Below are 21,792 nucleotides of genomic sequence, written 5' to 3' on the forward strand. Positions count from 1 at the left end.
GAATCACTTAGAATATTTAAATCATTTTCTTCAAAATCACTTAAATCGAATTTTCGGGATCATCGATAGTAAAAGATTAAGCATTTGATCTTTAAGTTTATCGGAGATGTCTAATTTATTAATTTTTCTTTCATCCTACATTGGGATTTAAAATGACCAACACGACCACATTTGTAATGAGATAAGAGGACCTTTCTTTTTATTATTTTTATTTTTATTTTGAGAAATATTTTTGGATGAAGAAGGTTTTGAAAATTCAAGTATTTTTCTATAATTTTTATTAGAAGATTTTCTTTTCGGATATTTTTTAGTTTTTGAGGAAGGGGCTTGAATACGTTCATAGCCATATTGAAAATGTGAAATCTCCTAACTCCTTTCTAGATTGTGAAAATTCATTTTTAATTTTGGCTTTTAATTTCAAATCAAGACACAAAGCTAAGCCTTCATTATTAATAAAATTAATAATTTCTCCATAGGTTAAAGTATCATAAGGAATAGTATTTCCATAAAAATCTCTAATCCTTGTTCTAACTTTTCAAATGAATAATTTAGGTAAACCGAAGAATAAATCTTTCTTTCCAAAAACTATGGTTACAATCAGTTCTAGAGAAAACTTTTGTTAAAAAGACATCTTTGTACCAACGAAAATCTTGAAGTTTAGGACAAGTTAGATTTGAAAGAATTTGAAGATCGAATTTGATATTGATTAGGTTCACCAACAAAACATTTTGTAATAGCAAAAGTAAAGTTGCAACAGCATCTTCTTCTTCAGTTTGAATAGATGTTTGATTTTCAGTTTTTATAACTATTTTCCTAGCATTTAAAATCCTTGATTTATCTTCTAAGGAGGTGTAATTATCCCACCATCCTTTTAATTGACCCGGTGAAGCGGGATATTAACATCCGAGCTATTTTTTTATCGATTATTTACAGATCCGGCTCGCATTTAAGCATGTGCCATGGTCATTTCTTGTAACATATTTAAAATCCGATATTCGGTGGACCATCTAAGTTCCATTCATAAACGAATCTCCATCATATTTTGCTTGAGTAAAGCTAACTCTTTCCTCAAACAAGACATCTGGAGGAGTAGGTCTAGGATAATAATGTCTAGTCCTAGGTTTGTCAAAACCTTTATTATGGTATATTTTATTTATTTCAATTTTATCGTTAATAAATTGACTCTCTAAATTTTTAACTTTATTTTGTTCAAGATTATCAGAATTAAGTACACTAACAGAAGGTTTATCTTTCAAGGACGGACTAGCTAATTTTAAATTTATTTGGTTCAAAATATCATCTTTATCATTTAATTTAATTAATTGTTGTTCAGGAATCTCATGGGGTTGAAAAATAGGTTTCATAGGTATACCACCTGGCCTAGGTGCTTGATTATTTAGGCTAGATGTCTCTATCCTATCAAGTTGTGAAGCAATTGTAAAAAGAATTTGATTTGTATAATTATTTTGATTTTGAACATTTCTAATATCTTTTAGTAAAGGGAGTTTGTCGTCATTCTCAGAGCTTATCCTTTTAAAGGGTGAAGCAATTATTTCCCGATTATGAACATTTATTTTAACTTCTTCTAAAGGTGGATGAGCGAAATAATTTGTTTATTTCCTACGGTTGTATTCCAAGTTTTAGAAACTCTATCATTTGTAAAAATATTTTTAAAAGGAAATTCTATATCATTATTGTTACAATAAATTTCAAACCGGATAAAAAACGGAACATTTACCTTAACATAATTCAAATATTCATAAAATTTCTCTTGAATAGTCTCTCTCCCCCTTTTGAAAATGATTTTGAAATATAAAACTTTTTCACGATTTCTTATATGGTAATAATCGGATCGTAAAAAGGTTTATCTATTTCAAAAGGTGTAAAAATCATATTTAAAGTTGAAAAATTTTCCATAGTTGATCTAGAAGGTGACAAAACAGGTTCATCGGAATTTTTATCTTGTTCTATATTAATGTAATCAGTGTAAAAGGTTGAGGAATCCTATTTTCAAAATCAACTCCTTGTAAATTTGTATTAGAATTTGGAAAACGTGTTGTGTGTGTGGAAGGTCTAGAATTTTCAAAAGTAGACAATCTAGATGAAGGTACAAAAGTAGGTGAAAAACTTATTTGAACAGAACCATTTGATTGCTCTAAAATTTGTGAAACTCTAGAATTATTTTCTATAGACTGAGGCTTATTAATTTCTTGTAAATCCCAAGTTCCAGCTTGCGATAATTCATTCCATTTTAGTCTTTTGGGGACTTGTATTTTAGAATGTAAAGGATTAGCTTCAAATAAAACCGTTTCATTTCTTGTTAAAGAATGTCTTGCTCTAGGATCTATAGTTGTTGTCATTACTTTATAGTAGATCCTATAAATGACAGCTATAGATCTAGAATTTTCAGCAAAATCCATATTTTTTGTTTTAACAGTTAAAATTAAAGTGTCTAAAATATTTGAATCAAATAATGAAATTGAAAAATTTGGATAACAATTAAAATAGACAGGACCATTGGCTAAATTTGATTCAGCCATAGCCAAAAGTGAATTTGAAAAATTCAAATGTCTTGCATCTCTTAAACAAAGGAAAATAGGTATGTCCAATCCAATTCTAAATAAAGGTTTAACAGCAATTTGAACCATGCCTATATGTAAAAATTTAAATTTCTTTTAATATGTTCATGCAATGCGAGGGCGAAAGTAAATGTAAATTTTCATGAGATTTATTTAAAGCAATAGTTTGTTCAGTTTGTTTAATAGAATAATTTTGTGCAAAATCAAAAGTTCCAATTCGATAAATGCTATTAACATTTTGTTTAGGGATGGACCAATTATGTAACTGATTTTCTATTTCCGAGATATTAGACCTTGAGCAAGAAATTCTTCTTGAATTTAAATCGGAAAGAGTAGAAGAAGAAGAAGGAGAAACTATTTCTCATTCGCTAAAACTCATGAAACAACGATGTCATTACCAAAGACAATAAACAAGTAAATAATGTTTAGGATAGTGGGACCACCTACCGGACTGCCTTGACCGATAATTGGGAAGGCAACCAACGGAAAACCAGGCTGACCAACGCTACCTTAAACAATATTACGAGTTTAATAACTAGGCTCTGATACCATTTGCGGAGCAGGATCAGAATAATAGAGAAATAGTTAATAATAGAAGATAAAAGATATAAGTAAATTAATTAAAATAATAAACTCGTTCGTTATAACTCATGAATACTGATTTATTTTTATGCACATATAGTATGTTCATCATGTAAAGCTTTTATTTTCATCTGTTAGTAATATAAGGTTCATTGTACTACGAAATGTACCTATTCTATTTTAAAAATAATCTATTTTCAAAATTATGAACAACATAATGAACCTGTAGTTCATATATAATGAATCTTAATGTTTTATATAGTAAACTTATCATTTTCCAGCAATAAAACCGTTTTCATATTTTAAAAGAAAGGATTAAAGTTTGTAGAATCTGATTTGAAGGTCTAAAGAATAGAGAGTAAATGAAGAATTTCGGCTTGTTGAAAATAAGTTTTTAAAAAATAAATATGCATAATCTATGTATGAGAACAAAAAAAAAAAGAAAAATAAGAACAACAATATTATACAACAGAGGACAAAAAAAAGAAAGAAAAAAAAGAAAGAACAACAGGTCATAGAATCTAATTTGAAGCTTTAAATGATGGAAAATCGAGAATGGAGAAGACAAAATTAAACCAAACTGTTGAAAAAAAGCTTGTGATTATAATTTAAATCGACAATAATAGATATACATTATATTTGAAATGAAACTCTCTTACACAGATATTTTAAAATTCAAATCCCTCATTTAAATAAAACGATCATGTTTTGGATACCTAATATATAATTCACAGTTTATCCGGGTTGATGATATAATTTATTATTAATTTTGCAAGAGCGTAAATTAAAAGATGTTGTAAATTTGGTGGATTACGATACTTTACTGGGTAAATGCCCCGTTGGTAACAAACCTTTGCCATTTGTTTCCATTTGGTATCAAATCTTCAATTTGTTTTATTTTGGTACATGGTGCATAATGCTTATGCAATTACAACTAAGGCAGTGAACCTATCGATGCAGCCTAGCACAACGGCAAGTATTAAAAATATTGTATTCCTCGGGTTAGTGAAATCCTAGAGTTACTACTTCGTTCCTTGTTATCTAGCCTAAAATTAATAACGGAGGTTTCTAGATTTGCGAGAATGAATGAGCAAAGAGAATAATCAAGACAAGAAAGCAAACCCAAAGAGGACCTAGACTAGTTGGCTACCAAACAAAAGATAATAGATTGTTAAGTCCGATTATGCAACGAGTGGATGGATTCTAAACCGAATTCGGCTTCCCTCTCGAGACAACCAAATTCCTAAACCTAAGAACCTAAAATTGGAATCTCTTTCTAACGATTGATTATTAAGTAAGTCTTAAGCTTTAATCTACCTTTATTAATTCTTAATCCGACAAATTAATTAACCTTACTTCTAAAGGGAAATCAACCTATTCTTGTAATTAAATTTCCAAACTGAATTAGAATTTCTCAATTGCTAAAAGAGTTCTATGAATAATAATCAATACAATCAATGTAACGACAACTAGATTTATATTATTAATTGCAAAAAGAATACAAGAAAGGAAACTCAACCAATCTCAATAATTCAGTACAAAGCCAACATAGCAAGAAACCTTAATGGATTCAGCCAATCTAGCTATATATGTTCATGTCTAAAGAAAATAGGAATTTAACTACAATGAAAAAATAAAGAAATTGAAACATATACACCCTTTTCCTATAATTGGATGAACAGCTCAAAGCATTGATCTACATTACAGTCGATCTCCAAAATTGCTTCTTGATTTGCTCCAAAACTCCTCCTCAATCTTTAATCCAAAATCACGAATCTGACGTTCCAAGGTGGAATCAGTCTCCTAGAAGCTGCCCTGAAATGCTTGAAACACGTCTAGCAAAATTACAAAGGAAGATGAAGAGTCAAAATCGCCGATCCTGAACTCCCTTTCTCTTTTTTGGCTCGTTCCTTTTATACATTGCGCAAATACGGGTGTGTTCCAGCCCGTGTCCGGGCTATGTTGGACTCCAATTGACAGAATGAACTAAATCGAGCAGGGCCATGTTCTGGCCCGTGTTAGCCAACACAGGCCGTGCTCTTGCCCGTGTTAGCCAACATAGGCCGTGCTTTGGGGCGTGGTACCCTCGGAAAACGTGCTGCTTCAAAGTGCTCAAGTGACACGGCTTGAAATTTCTGCCCGGGCTCCAACACAGGCCGTGTTGACTTCCCAAAAGTCAACCCAAGGTCAAAAGCTTCTCATTCCATCTGTTTTCGTTCGAAATTGATTTAAAATTGCTAAAGCACTGATGATTGACCTATAAAATCTCTTGGAACACGGAAGGACACAAAACACAGGTGATCTTGGAATAAAAACACAATAAATGCTAAGAAAATACACAATAATCTGTAAGCAAATATGTGTAAAACTATGCATATCAAATACCCACACTTAAGCTTTTGCTTGTCCTCAAGCAATTAACAACTCAACTCACAGAACTGCAGTCAGCAAGTCCTTAAAGGTCATGCCTCTAAGCCACAATAAATAGCATTCAACATATCTCAAAAGAAACTCAATCGTAAGTCAAGTTGCGAATTATTAGCAGAGAATGGAGATAATATCAGTATATGAATAATTTAAACAATAACTCAATAACATACATAAAGAACCAATGCTTTACAGGGATCACTCAATCATTCAAAGTGTGTATACGATGAGAAACAAATCCCTCAAAGCAAATGCACAAAACCCACTTACCATAAGCTTGCTCATAAATCCTATCTCCGGTACTGTGAATAAATGAATACTGAAATCAAAGGGTCTTTACTAGGGTTGTAATAGGGCTAAGGTAAAGGTACGGAGATTTGGGAAAGAAGTGTGAAAATGCTGGAAATTCTTACAATAAACAATAATGTATGCTCAAAGGATTAAATGTCTAAAAATACAAAACATATTCTCTAAATTCTCAATCTGTAGAATAATGCTTGAAAATACTATCAATCCAATAAAGAGAATAAGAACTTTTTATAACGAAAACTGAACTAGCAGCTTATAAGAGGACTACTGCATACAACTGAATAAAGTAAAGAGCAAAAATATAGTTTGGATTGAAAGGAGCATCTAAAATATCAAAAGGATTTAGTGAATTCACCAACATAGTAAATGACATTTTAATCCCAAATAAGAGAGAGCAAATCATAAAAATTCCAGCATAAAGGTAAAAGAAAGATAAAATGAAAAGGCTAAGATATAAAGTGTGAAATGGTGTAAAATGAAGAAAAGGGTAAAGGCTCAACCAAGGCTAACTAATGGAAACACAAAGGGTAGGTTTTTGGCTAAGTGTGGTGAATCCTAAGTTGCCCAAATCATCTCATGGTATTCACAAATTCATGTAACCTCAACAAGCATTACAAAGCAAGTTCTAGAAGCGAAGCCAAATACAATGCATACTCAAACAAGAAATATAAAAAGCATATGTATAATGAATGCTCAACTGGCTCAAAATCTCACATTTGAAGTGTGGCATTAGTTGTAATTAGTTCTCAACATCATTAATTGAATCATCATTTAAGAAACACATGCATGTGATATAATCAACCTTCTAAGTTAAAATTCGATGACTCGAGAAACAATTAAGTAACACCAGTTTAACTCGGCAGAGTTGATGTATTAAACATCATTAATTATTTTTCAAGGACAATAAACAATAAACAAAAGTAACTGAAATTCTATAAATCAAATTGTCAATCAGCTCAAAAATAGCATACTTAAGTGCATAAAGACATAAAATCCTAACATCCTAACAATATACATAATCAGTGATAGCAATTTCAGATATAGCTAAAAGAACATCACAACATAGGAAAAGGAACATACGGTTTACCCATCCCACACTTGAAGAACACACTGTCCTCAGTGTAAAACGAAGTGGGTACCCCGCATAGGGAGTACAAATAAGGAAAGCAAAATCAATAATAACTAATGTTTGAAAAATAAAGTAAAGAAAAATAGAAAATGAAATAAAATCTAAGGAAGATTTCCCTGAGCACTCGCAGATGCTGTAGAGCGAAAAAAGGTGCGTCCTCAGTAGGGGCTGTGCTAATAGGCGATGGGGGGTCCTGAGTGGAAGGTGAGGCTGGTGGGGGCACCGGCGCATCCTCGGCAGGAGCTGTGCTCGTAGACGATGGAGGGTCCTGAGTGGCAGCTGGAACTGGTGGAGGCTGGGTCGCATATGGGAAACAATTGCTGAGGTCCAACTCAATATCACCTAGGTAATCAAAGAATCAATGCACTCCATCATCCCTGCTAGAATCAGCTATGCACTGGAGTTGAGCTGCCATCTGATCTGACTGTGTAACCTGTCTCTCGAGGCCCTCCAAGAGCTACTGCAGTATGTCATTAAAGCCTTGGAGCTATGCTTTGGTCTCTTTTCGAAACTGCCTAAACTTAGTGAAGTGCTCCTGCTGAAGATCTGCCAGCCTGAACGAAATGGCATCAGTCTAATGCCAATCAGTGATCTGCTGCTATAGAAAAAAGGTGTTGCATAACTCTATTGTGAGCTCCCAATAGGTAGGCTCAATGATGTCGAAGAATCGAGCATATGGTAGGGTCTCAAAGAGCTTTCTAACCTCCGGGGCTAGTCCGACCCTTTCTAGCACGGTGAAGTCAATACACCGTCCAGTCCCGACTTGCTTCCATCGAAGAGCTTGGAAGCACTGCTCGTGGTGTGCGGCCTAAAATGTAAGCAGCCGGTGTCGCGCTGGGGCTGGTAGTGCCAAGGATCTCTAGGGTTTGGCTGGTTGTGGCAGCTGTGCTGTTGCGGTTGGTGTTGGGCCCTACTACTGAAGAAGAGGCGTCTGCATCTGTGCGACGTCTCTTGTAGTGTGCCTGTCGTGGAGGCTATTGTCTGTTATGTTCTCACATTGTACCTGAAAAGATATTAGTTAGTAATAGAAGCATAGAAAATAACGCATACATAGTAGATAAATAATTCAAACAACACAAAAATTTAGCCAAAATTTTGACAGCATAACGACTGAAAATTTCTAACCAAAAAATTTGAGGCATTAGAAAATGCCTTAAGCCTCTAATTCCTGCAGAGAAGTAATGGCCAATGGTATTCTAGTACACTAGTAAGTAATAGTCACTAACTTTCACAATTTAGCAGTGTAGGGCAGATTAAAATAAAAGGAAAAATTACATAATGAAAAATAAATAACTAAATTATACATCAAACAACACATAAATTAATAATTAATAATTAAAAATAAACTAAAAATAAAATGAAATAAATAAAAATAAAAAAATAAAAAAAATAATATTAAATAAGTAAGCAGAAAAAAATAAAATTAAAAGAACATTAAGGAGAATAATATCAAATAAATAAGCAGAAAAAATTAAAAATAATAAAAATAAATAAAAAAATAAAAACTAACAATTAAAATTAAAAGAAATTAGGAAATAAAGAAGAAAACTTACTTGGTTGACCGGAAAATGCGAGAAAATTGCACAAAAATTGAAATTTATAGAGAATAACGGATAAAATGGTAGAGTTAGAAGAATTTTTACTCTGAAACGGTTGTGATACGCCAAATGCCCGTGCTATTCTCGCCTTTTTACAGCCGCTGCATCGGACACACCCGTGTTCTAGCTCGTGTGCACGACATGGGCTGTGTCCAACCCGTGCTCCCAACCAGACAGTGTCCTCGAATGCTTTATAATCAACACAGTTTCGACATGGGTCGTGTTGACGTACACAGGCCGTGTTATAAACCGTGTGACTCTCGGGAACCATATAACTCTAACTTTTATACCTAACACGCCCTTAGCAATAAGACATGGGCCGTGTTGTAGGCCACGTGACTCTCGGGAACCGTGTAGCTTCGTTTTTCACAACCAACTGGGAAGTTGGGCACGGGCCGTGTAGAGTAGCACTTGCCGTGTTTGAAACCGTGTTAGTCCCGTGTTGAAGCCCAAAAATATGCTTTTACTCCGTTTTGTGCACTAACACCTATATAACTCAATAATCTATAAAAAAAATGACATAAAAATGCAAAGAGTTAAATTCAAAACCAACCAAAAAACGAGCTAATTAGAAAAGATAAGTCAAATGCTAAAAAATGTAGAAATGTAAAGGGTAAGCTCGGGAATGCCTCCCGAGAGCGCTTCTTTTGATCGAGTCGTGTAGATGGACTCATGCAGAAGGTCAATCTCACTAGAACAACACCATATTGACTTGGTCCTCGATCTCAAGAGAGTCTCTATGATAATGCTTCAAAAACGATGGCCATTCACCTTGAGACTCCTCTTATCGAGATAATGCAACTCAATTGTGCCATATGGGAACACCTGCTGGATCATGAATAGGGCTGAGCATGGATCTCGGTGATTCCCGCCCAAACCGAATAACCGTACAAAAAAATACCAGAACTGAAATAACCGAAATTTTTTATAACCAAATTGAACTGGTCTGAATTTTTTTCTATTACGGTATGGTACTGGTTCTTTAGTAAAAACCGTACCATAACCGATCCGTCTTGTACTGATCTGGACCAAAACGTATAACCGAATTTTTTACATATATTTATTAATAATTATTTATATTATATAAATAATACCTATTAAAAATAACTATAATATTATAAAATACTTTATACTCTATAAAAAGAATTATTTTATATTTATCATTTAATATAATTCAAGCAATTATTATCGAAATAAGAAAAAAAATACTACATATTAAAAATAACTATAATATTATAATATATTTTATACTCTATAAAATAATATAAGTTATATATTAATATATTATATAGTATACTGATACTAATATACATACTCTAATAATAAATTTATAATTTACTATCTACTAACTTAACCCTAATACCTTTTCTTATCACATACTACAAGTCTATACCTAACAATTTGAACACACCGTCTTCCTCTTTAGAACACACTGCCGCATCTCTCATTTTACAATTCAGAAAGACAAAATCCCTAAGGCAAATTTCTGGACAGAAAATCAAAAGAAAGAAGGAAGAAATTCGCTCGCGTAGACGTCTTCCTCTTTAGAACACACCGCTGCATCTCTCAATTTTCAATTCAGAAAGACAAAATCCCTAAGGCAAATTTCTAGACAGAAAATTAAAAGGAAGAAGGAAGAAATTGGCTCGCCTATACGTCTTCCTCTTTAGCGCCACACATAATTGGCTCGCAAAAAGGCAGAAGCAAGAATTGGCTCGCATAGACGTTTTCCTCTGTAGCACTCTCTCTTTCCATAACTGTGCCGTCGTTGCTCAATCCCGGGTATTTTTCTTTTCTTTTTTACTTTTTTTATTTTTTTATGTGTAGACTGGTGGCTGCAACTGTGAAAAATATTTTGTTTTAATGATTGTCATTAGTAAAATATTTTTATGCTAGCAGTAACATATATTTTAATGGTTTGTATTTGAACATTGAATGAATTATTATACTTGCAAGTGACTGAATTGCAAAACAGGTTGTTCAAGAATATGATTGCAATTCTAATCCAGATTTTCATGCTACTTTCTTTAGGTTGGTAATCATATTTTCTCTAAATGTATTTGATTAAAGATGAGATTAAAGTTGTGTTTTAGCACCGAACCAAACTGTATTTAACCGTAAAAATTGGTACATTATGATACGGATCCTTTTATGTTTGGTACGGTACTGGTACCTTCAATTTTAAAAGAATCGAGATTTGGTATGGGACTGGTGATTTATAGATAACCGAATTGGACTGATCCGTGCTCAGCCCTAATCATGAACAGTCCTGACCAGCGACTCCTGAGCTTCCCTGGGAACAAACGGAGATGTGAATTCTAGAGCAAAACTTGGTCCCCAACTTGAAACTCCTTGGAGCCTCTCAGTCGCTTGTCGTGCCACTTCTTAGTCTGCTCCTTATAAATGAATGAGTTGCCATATGCTTGCTGGTGCTACTCATCTAACTCATTGAGCTGCCAATGTTTCTGTTTACATGTAGAATCAACATCAAAATTACAAGTTCTTAAGGTCCAAAGGGCTCTATACTATAATTCAACAGGTAAATGGCAAGCTTTCCCATACACAACCCTATAAGGTGTAAAATCTGTAGAAGTACGATAGGCTGTCTTGAATGCCCAAAGTGCATCATCTAACTTATTTGCCCAATCCTTCCTACTCACCCCTGTAGTTTTCTCTAAAACACATTTCAAACCCCTACTAGTAACCTCTACTTGCCCACTAGTCTATGGGTGATAGGGTGTAGAAAATCTGTGGGTCACCCCATATCATTGAAGTACTCTCTCTAGTTGAGCATTACAAAAATGCATCCCTCTATCACTAATCAGTGCCCTAGGTATGCAAAAGTTAGCAAACAATCGATTAAGGAACTTAGTAACGACTCTAATATCATCAGTCTGAAAAGCTTGTGCTTCCAGCCACTTAGAGAAATACTCAATAGTAACAACAATATATTTATTTCCAAAAGAAGAAGGAAATGGCCTTATGAAGTCAATGCCCCAAACATCAAAAATCTCAACTGCTTAAATGCTCGTTTGGAACATCTCATCACGAGTAGAGATGTTACCTGACCTCTGGCATGCATCACAAACCTGTACAAATGCTCTAGCATCCCAAAAAATGGTTGGCCAATAGAACCCAGCCTCAAGAACCTTCTTAGCAGTGTGGTTAGCTGCTTAATGACCTCCCGTTGGTCCTTCATGGCAATGCCTTAAAAATTGGAGGATCTCCTCCCCATACACGCATCGCCGAATCACCTGGTCTGCATAAAATCAAAACAGAAAAGGGTCTTCCCAAATATAGTACTTTAAATCAGAAAAGAATTTCTTATTTTGTTGAAATGTCAATACCCTTTGGCACAACCTTTGCAACCAAGTAATTTGCAAAATCGGAAAACCAAGGGACATTCAAAGATACCTGAATAGACCACAAGCGCTCATCCGGAAAACTATCATTAATAGCCCTCTTATCAAGTGAGTCTAGGCTTGAATTCTCCAATCTCAAAAGGTGATCTATGGCAAAGTCCTCTTCATCCTTCTTATCTTTGATCTCAATATTGACTTCCTGCATAAGCAAAATCCAACGAATGAGTCTCGACTTAGCATCATGCTTTCCAAATAAGTACCTAAATGTCGAATGATCCGTATAGACCACGGTCTTGGATAGCACCAAGTATGAGCGAAACTTGTCAAAAGCGTAAACTATAGCAAGTAACTCCTCAGGAGTGGTGTAGTGCTCCTGGGCATCTATCAATGTCTTGCTAGCATAATAAATAGGTTGGAACTTATTGTCAATCCTCTGTCCTAAAATAACTCTAACTACAAAATTATTAGCATCACACATTAGCTCAAAAGGCAGCCCCCGATTAGGTGAAACCATAATAGGGGTTGTAGTTAGCTTTTCTTTAAGTAACTTAAAGGCTTGCAAACAGTCAGTAGAAAATATAAAGTAATTGAGTCAAAGGTCTAGCAAGCTTAGAAAAGTCCTTAATGAGCCTTCTGTAAAAACCAGGATGACTAAGAAAACTCCTAACAGCCTTAACCGAGCTAGGGGGTGGCAATTTAGCAATGGTCTCTACCTTAGCTCTATCTACCTGCATCCCTGCATATGAAATCTTATGCCCTAGTATAATACCCTCTCTTACCATAAAATGACATTTTTTTTCCAATTCAACACAAGGTTAGCTTTTATACAGCGCACAAGCATACGCTCTAAATTAAGCAAATAATAAGAGAAAGAGTTACCAAATACTGAGAAATCATCCATGAACACCTCCATGGACTCTTCAATCATGTCATGGAAGATCGCCATCATACACCTCTGGAAAGTAGAAGGTACATTGCACAAACCGAATGGCATCCTCCTATAAGTGAACGTACCATAGGGGCAAGTGAAAGTGGTTTTCTCTTGGTCCTCAGGTGCAATGTGATCTGAAAATAACCTGAAAAACCATCAAGAAAGTAATAAAACATATGCTTTGATAAACGTTCTAACATCTAGTCAATAAAAGGAAGGGGAAAATGGTCCTTCCGAGTTGCATCATTGAGCTTCCTATAATCAATGCAAGCTCAGAAACTAGTTATCATCCTAGTCGGTATCAGCTCATCCTTCTCATTCTTGACCACCGTCATACCTCCCTTCTTGGGCACAACCTGCACAGGACTAACTCAAGAGCTGTCAGAAATAGGGTAAATTAAACATGCATCCAAAAGTTTAATTACCTCCTTCTTGACTGTTTCCTTGATGTTCGGGTTCAACTGTTATTGTGGCTGTACCACTGGCTTATAACTATCCTCCATCAGGATCTTATGTGAATAATAGCTGGGTTGATTCTAGGAATATATGCAATCTTGTATGCAAAGACCTCGGGGTACTTTCTGAGGGAGGCCAAAGTCATCTCACTCTCTTCAAGAGTCAAATCACCTGCAATGATCACCATCAACTTCTCCGCTTCATCCAAATAGGCATAAGTCAAGTGCTTAGGCAACTCCTTCAACTCTAGGGCTGATGGCTCCTCAAGTGAAGTTCTCAATTTCTGCACTCTTGACTTGTCAATATTAATAAAATGGTCAGCAAACCTGCTGGGCTCACTAGCCAGCAAACAAGTAAGTTGTTCCAATACATCCTCGTTGGACAACTCCTCCTCATCCTCAGCCTGTAAAAGATCATCAAGTAATATCTCCTGCAATTGAGACCCCATAATATCATCCAAAACATCCACAAAATATACAGTATCATCATGGTCAAGTGAATGTCTCATAGAAGTACTAAGGTCAAAGGTAATAGTCTCATCACCTACTCTAAGCTGTAACTTTCCATCACACACATCTATAACAGCCCTAGATATTGCAAGGAAAGGTCTACCTAGAATTAAAGGTACGCTACTCTCACCCTCCATGTCCATAATAATAAAATCTACAAGAAATATAAACTTGTCTACCTTAACAAGTACATCTTCAACTATTCCCCTAGGAAATTTCACAGTCCTATCTATTAATTGTATGCTCATCCTAGTAGGTTTAGGCTCACTCAAACCTAATTTCTCAAATAAACTGCTAAGTTCAAATTGATGCTAGCTCCTAAATTAGCTAAAGCATCACTAATATGCAAATCTCCAATAATACAGTGAACAGTAAAACTCCTTGTATCACGCCTCTTGACTGGCAGCTTGTTTTAAAGAATGGCTGAGCACTCCTCATTTAGTGTCACTAGTCCCAAGTCCTCCAGCTTCCTTTTGTTGCTTAGAATCTCTTTCAGGAACCTTGCATACCTAGGTATTTGCGATATAGCCTCAATAAAAAGTAGGTTAACCCTCAGCTGCTAAAATAATTCCAAGAACTTACCAAACTGTTGATCAACCTTTTCCTGCTTCAACCTGGCAGGATATGGAATTGGAGGTTGGTATTCTCTCATAGGACTCTTCTTCTTGTCCTCGATTCGTGCAGGCTCTATCACCTTAGGCTCTGACTCATTACTAGCTGGCTCATCCTACACAATAACATCATCATCAGCCATAGGTAAAGAGCTAGCTAACTACTTACCTGATCTCAATGTGATAGCCTTAACATGCTCCATCGGGTTTGACTCTATGAGTGTCCATGGCTGTCTCTCAGTTAGCAACTTAGAAATCTGGCCTATCTGATTCTCCAAATTCTGTATGGAGGCTTGCTGATTTCTAAGGAATGTGTCCGTCTGCTGAAACCTATTCTCTGAAGTGGACACGAATTTCATCATCAACTCCTCTAAATTGGGCTTTTTCTCTTGGTTCTGAGGTAGTTGAGGGAGAACAGTCTGCTGTTGGAGTTGCTGCTGGTGCAACCGCTGAAATCCTAGTGGACTCTAGGTGTTGTTATTTTACCACTCGAAGTTGGGATGGTTTCTCCACCCTTAGTTGTATGTGTTGCTGTATGGGTTATTCTGCTGCCTGGGCGCATTTCCCATATAATCAACTTGTTCATAGTCAGTAGAAAAAGAAAATGAAGAAGAAGCAAACACACCTCCCATATTATAGTTTGCACCGTAGTGCGGGCCACCACAAAACTCGCAGCCAAGCTGTGCTGCATGGACTGGCATTTAGAGCTGGTTGATCTTCTTGGCCAACAGATCCACCTGAGCTGCCAAGGCTGATGTAGAATCTACCTGGTTCACCATTGCTTACTATCATGGCAGACTACCACTAATATGTGTTCATAACCATCTCCTCAATTAAGTTTTGGGCCTGCTGTGGCATCTTACTATTGATGGCCCTACTTGCAGCTGCATCTACCATCTGCCTTGTGGCTGAGTTCAAGCCACTATAAGAAGTCTGCACCTGTATCCATAATAGTAAACCGTGGTGGGGGCAACATCTCAGTAAGTCCTTGTACCTCTCCCACGCATCATACATGCTCTCATCATCAAACTGCACAAAAGAAGAAATATCGTTATGCATCTTTGCAGTCTTAGCAGAAGGAAAGTACTTATAAAGAAATTTCTCAGCCAACGAACTCTAGGTGGTGATGGTGTTGGCTGGTAGGGACTGTAGCCATCTCTTTGCTCTATCCTTCAAGGAAAATAGAAACAGCCTAAACCGAATGACATCATCGGTAGTTTCATTTATCTTCAAGGTATCATAAATCTCCAAGAAGTTCGTGATGTAGGCGTTAGGATCTTCACTGGGCAAGCCCCCAAACTGTACACTCTGCTGCACCATGTGAATGACATTTGACTTAATTTAAAAATTATTCACTGCAACAGGTGGCCTCAATATACTAGTGTGCGTCCCCTCCAGGGAAATTCTAGCAAGCTCGTATATCATCCTATTTGCTTCAGCGACTTTGTTATTGCCGTCTCCCATATTTACTGGTGTGTGGACAGGAATCTCAATCTGCTCCTCCTCCTCCACGTCTAATCGCTTCCTCATCTGCTTGAGGGATTGCTCTGGTTTGGGCAGAAGGTCTACTGGTGCAGGATTAAAACTCCTGGTTATAATTTACCTGAAATGAACAAGGCAACAACAAACCAAACAAATAAATGAATGAATAACTGAATAAAAAGTAAATGACAAAAACAGAAAAGAAAAATGGCTAAAGTAACAAATAGCAAATTTTACTCTAGTTTTCAAACAGTCCAGGGCAACGGCGCAAAAAACTTAGTGCTCAATGCTTATGCAACTACAACTAAGGCAGTGAACCTATCGATGCAGCCTAAAATAATGGCAAGTATTAAGAATATCGTATCCCTCGGGTTAGTGAAATCCTAGAGTTACTACTTTGTTCCTTTTTATCTAGCCTAAAATTAATAACGGAGGTTTCTAGGTTTACTAAAAACTAAATCGTAAGTGTAATGTGAGAATGAATGAGCAAAGAGAATAATCAAGACAAGAAAGCAAACCCAAAAAGGACCTAGACTAGTTGGCTATCAAACAAAAGATAACAGATTGTTGAGTCCGATTATGCTACCCGTGGATGGATTCTAAACTGAATTCGGCTTCTCTTTCGAGACAACCGAATTCCTAAACCTAAGAACCTAAAATTGAAATCTCTTCTTAACGATTGTTTATTAAGTAAGCCTTAAGCTTTAATCCACCTATATTGAGCTTTGTTAATTCTTAATCCGGAAAATTAATTAACCTTAGCTCTAAGGGAAAATTAACATGTTCTTGTAATTAAATTTCTAAACTGAATTAGAATTTCTCAATTGCTAAAAGAGTTCTATAAATAGTAGTCAATACAATCAATGTAACGACAACTAGATTTATATTATTAATTTCTAAAAGAATACAAGAAAGAAAACTCAACCAATCTCAACAATTCAATACAAAGCCAACATAACAACGAACCCCAATGGGTTCAACCAATCTAGCTACACATGTTCATGTCTAAAGCAAATAGGAATTCGACTACAATGAAAGAATAAAGAAATTGAAACATATACACCCTTTTCCTAGAATTGGATGAACAGCTCAAAGCCTTGATCTACACTATAGTCGATCTCTAGAATTTCTTCTTGATTTGCTCCAAAACTCCTCCTCAATTTTCAATCCAAAATCTAGAATCACGAATCTGACGTTCCAAGGTGGAATCAGTCTCTTGGAAGCCGCCCTGAAATGCCTGAAACACGTCTAGCAAAATTATAAAAGAAGATGAAGAGTCAAAATCGCCGATCCGGAACTCCCTTTCTCTTTTTTGGCTCGTTCCTTTTATACATTGTGCAAATACGGGCGTGTTCCAGCTCGTGTCCCTCAACACGGATCGTGTCCGAGCCGTGTTGGACTCCAATTGACAAAATGAACTGAATCAAGCAGGGTCGTGGTCTTGCCCGTGTTGGGTACCCTTGAAAAATGTGTTGCTTCAAAGTACTCAAGCTACATGGTTTGGAATTTCTACATGGATTCTAACACGAGCCTTGTTGACTTCCCAAAAGTCAACCCAAGGTCAAAAACTTCTGATTCCATCCGTTTTCGCCCGAAATTGATCTAAATTTACTAAAGCACTAATAATGGACCTATAAAATCTCTTAAAACACGAAAGGATACAAAACACGGGTGATCTTGGAATAATAACACAATAAATGCTAAGAAAATGCACAATAATTTGCAAGCAAATATGTGTAAAAATATGCATATCAGTACACCTCCTATTATTTATGTTACTTCCGCCAGTACCAATGAGGATTCCGGTAGTTAATTGATGATGCGGCTGCCAAATCTACAAAATACCACAGACCATTTGACACATATTTTGCTGACTCCTTTATTTTATCGTAGTCAACACATCACTAATTGAGACAAATTGTTACCTTAACCTTGAGCTAAACAATTGAGATAAATTATTTTACTTCCATTTTGTCTCTATTATACCCAAGAGTAACGGCTTTACCTTAGAAATCAATGAAAAATGTTTTACTTCCACCTCTGTTGTTAAAACTCTATGAGTTTGCTCTTCCTAGTTTCTTTACACAACTGTACCTGCACATTTCGAGATTGGGTAGTAGTGTCACTTGACTGGCGAGTAAGAGAGAAACGTGAAGATCCACTAGAATACTGTAAGTAAATGCACCTCAAATTCTTCTGTGGTAATTGAAAGAACTGAAGTTCTTTTCATGTTAAATTTGCATCTTTGTATGCATATTGCATGATGCATTACTTTGGAAGTTAATAATGCAGGGGCTAGGGTTTTATCATTACTTGCTACTCTAAAGAAATCCCTTTTATCGATTAAATATTGATGATGTTATTAATACTACTTCTGTTAAAATAATTAATGTATGTTTGATTAATTTAGGGTAATTGTATTTTGTAGTGCCTAATTCCGAGTACTTTAGTTTGTATTGACATAATTATCGGGTTGATGGTAGAGGTCAGCCTAAGCTATGGGATGCGGGAGTTGTTGATTTTTAAAGTTTAGATAATATGTCTAGGTTATAAATTGATTCAATGGCTAGAGAGCTAGGAATGAAACCTAAAAATAAAATTATTACGTGGAAGCATCCTAAGAAGAGTATGAATGATGGATTGATAAGCCTTAAAACTGATAGTGATGCTTTAGAAATGGCAATATCTGTGGAGGATTGTAAAATGATACATATTTTTAGTAGGAAAAAGTTTGAAAGAATAGAGGAAGTTGGGGAACCACATGCTAGTTAAGAGGCTATGAAATATATATTTGAGATGGAAGGAGAGGAACCATAAAATGAACAAAATATTGATGATGACAGTTGTGAGAGTAGTGAGAATAATAATGTAGATTCAGAGGACAGTAAGTTTGTGGACTCTGATTATGACCTCAAGGATGAAGATGTTAATGATGATGCCATGTTTGAGAAGTTTGTTGATAAGGAGCTTAAGAGGGACAAACCATATGGATCTGGTAGTGCTAGGTAACCTATTGAGGAGTTGTGTAAAGATTCAGATGTCATAGTATATGCTCCATTAGAAGAGCTGTTGTCATGCTCTTCAACTGAAGACAATGATGCAGATTCAAGGAAGCACAAGTGGCCTATATTTAATGAGGAGATTGACACGGTGAATCCCAGCTTTAAGATTAGAATGCTATTCAGTTCCTTCAAACAATTCAAGGATGCAATTAAGAGCTCATCAATCAAAACTAGAAACCATGTAATATTTGGACCAAATACAAGGAAGAAATGCACAGCTAAGTGCAAGAAAAGATGTCAGTTCTTCATTTGGGCTTACCTGATGAACACAGACAAACAAACAATGTAGATCAAGTTAGCTTGTTTGACTCACAATTGTTCAAAAGAGACATACAATAGGCATATTAATGCTAAATGGATAACTAACTATTATGTTGAAAAGTTCAGAGCTGATCCCACCTAAGCAATTCAAGGGATCATACAAGCTATGAAAGAGGACTGTGGTGTTGATGTGTCCAAACTTAAAGCACGGAGAGCAAGAAATACTGCCTTGAAATTTATCAATGGTGATGAGACAGAACAACTTTCTAGACTTCATGATTATAAGCTAGAACTGTTGAGAAGTAATCCAGGAAGCACTATAGTTTTTGATTTGAATGAAGGAGTTTTTACCAGTATGTATGTGTACTTTGCTGCATTGAGGGAAGGATTTAAGTGTTGTAGGTCTTTGATATCTATGGATGGGTGTTGGCTTAAAGGAGTATTTAGAGGATAGCTTCTTACAACTATTGCTTTAGATGCAAATGGTTGCATTATCCAGTGGCATGGTCTGTTGTCCAGAAAGAAAACAAGAAATACTAAAAATGGTTTTTGGAGTTGCTGGCTGAAGATTTGAAGATATCCAACAGTTATCATTGGTGTTCATGACTAACAGGCAGAAGGTAAATATTCTTCACATTTTTCTTTTTTGTAAGTAATATATATATATATATATATATATATATATATATATATATGTATGTATATATATATATGGTATTAATTTTATGTTATGATTTTGGAATAGGGTCTTATTCCTGCCATTGAAGAACTATTCTCTAATTGTGAACATAGGTTTTGTGTTAGACATATGCATAATAATTTTAAAAGAGATTTTAATAGTCTAGGGCTGAAAGAACTTGTGTGAGGTGCTGCTAGGGCAAGTTATGTCCAGTTACTTGAAAAAATAATGGACAAATTTGCATCAGAATCAAAACAAGGACATAACTACATGAATAGCATCCCCCTAGTCTAGATCTCATTTTAGGACTAATGCTAAGTGTGACATATTTTTAAACAACTTATGTGAGTATTTTAATAATTTTATCGTAGATGCTAAACCCAAGGGTGTGATAGCTATGAATGAGGTTATAAGAACAAAATTAATGAAAAGGATATATAAGAAAAGGGATGCTATGAAAAGAGTGGTCTTTGCTTACTGTCTTAAGATCCTGAAAAAACTAGAAAAGTCAAAAGAATTTTGCTGGATGTTTAGAACAAAGTGGTCTGGGGTGAAAGGTTTCAAGTTGTTGGACCAGGGGGACAGTTTGTAGTTGACAAACAGGATGACATGTACATGTAGGAGGTGGGATCTAACTAGTATACCTTGTTGTCATATTTGGTATAATAATGAAAATCCTGAATTTTATATACATGACTACTACAAGGTTGAAACATACTTAAAATTCTATAGCCATTTGCTTAACCCAACTATTAGTAAAGAATTTTGGCCCAAGGCAACTGCCCTACAGTCTTACCCCCCTAACCAATCAAACCTAGAAAAGGCAGGCCTGCTAGAAAGAGAAGGTTAGAGGAAGAAGAGATGGAAACTCTAATAAAAATGGCAAGATCACAAAAGAAGGCTCTGTGATGACATGCACAATTTGTGGTGCTAAAGGCCACAACAAGAGGTTTCATGGTGCTAGTACTTCTACAAGGCAACAATAGAGGAGGGAAAAATTACATGTAAGTATTCCTCTCATATACTTCTACCTGCAATAAATGTCACATGAAGTGTGAAAATTTTATACTAGTTGATGAGGAAGACATAAAAACAGCAAAAAAATGGATCCAATGGTGAAAGTAGTGCACAGAAGATAAGCTACTAATATACTGTATAAGGGATCAATGTGTATTTTTCTTGGTTGGCCAATCTTGTGAGTTGTACTTACAGGTGCAAAATGCTGCTGCTACTTGTTTTGAAACACATGAAGATGATCATGGAGCTTCAAATGTGTTTGATATTGACAAACCTGATCATAAAGATGACCATGGAGCTCTTACAAGCATAGCTCCTTTAGGGACAGCTTCAACATTTGATAATCTGTCACCACTAATACTATTATCACAAGTAAGTAATCTGTCACCTCTAATATTTAGTTGAGTAATGTAAAATAGTGGTTCGCTAACTTGAGATTTTATTATATAATTATTCAATATAACACCATCGGCAACACAAGAAAAAACAGCTGCAGTTGAGCTTGGCATACCAGCTCATTGAGTTGATTTCTAGGATTATGCTTCACAGTGGAAATCACATTTACAGTCTATCACATCACCTTCAATAACTACCACTAAAAAGACTAAGAGTATTACTGATTTGTTGAGTGAGCTACCACCAGATCTGGACATTGGAAGACTTTCGCGGACACATAAAGGAGGAAGTGCAGAAAAACCAATAACTGAAGCTAAGGGAAAAAAGACTTTCATACCTCAAAGATTGTTGAGCAAAGAGGTTGGGACTGAAGGAAGTGCTGCAATAAATAAGAAAGGAGTT

The 21,792-nt window shown here is 35.6% G+C and overlaps 1 non-coding gene across 1 annotated transcript; it reads left to right on the forward strand.

Moving 5' to 3' along the window:
* Positions 1 to 15,448: 15,448 nt before the first annotated feature.
* LOC112533983 lies at positions 15,449 to 15,554 on the forward strand. The gene has a single exon (XR_003078306.1). It is a non-coding gene; the product is annotated as a small nucleolar RNA R71 (small nucleolar RNA).
* The last annotated feature ends 6,238 nt before the right edge of the window (positions 15,555 to 21,792 follow it).

Source organism: Ricinus communis, chromosome 4 (assembly GCF_019578655.1).
Source record: "Ricinus communis isolate WT05 ecotype wild-type chromosome 4, ASM1957865v1, whole genome shotgun sequence".
NCBI classification, from domain to species: Eukaryota; Viridiplantae; Streptophyta; class Magnoliopsida; order Malpighiales; family Euphorbiaceae; genus Ricinus; species Ricinus communis.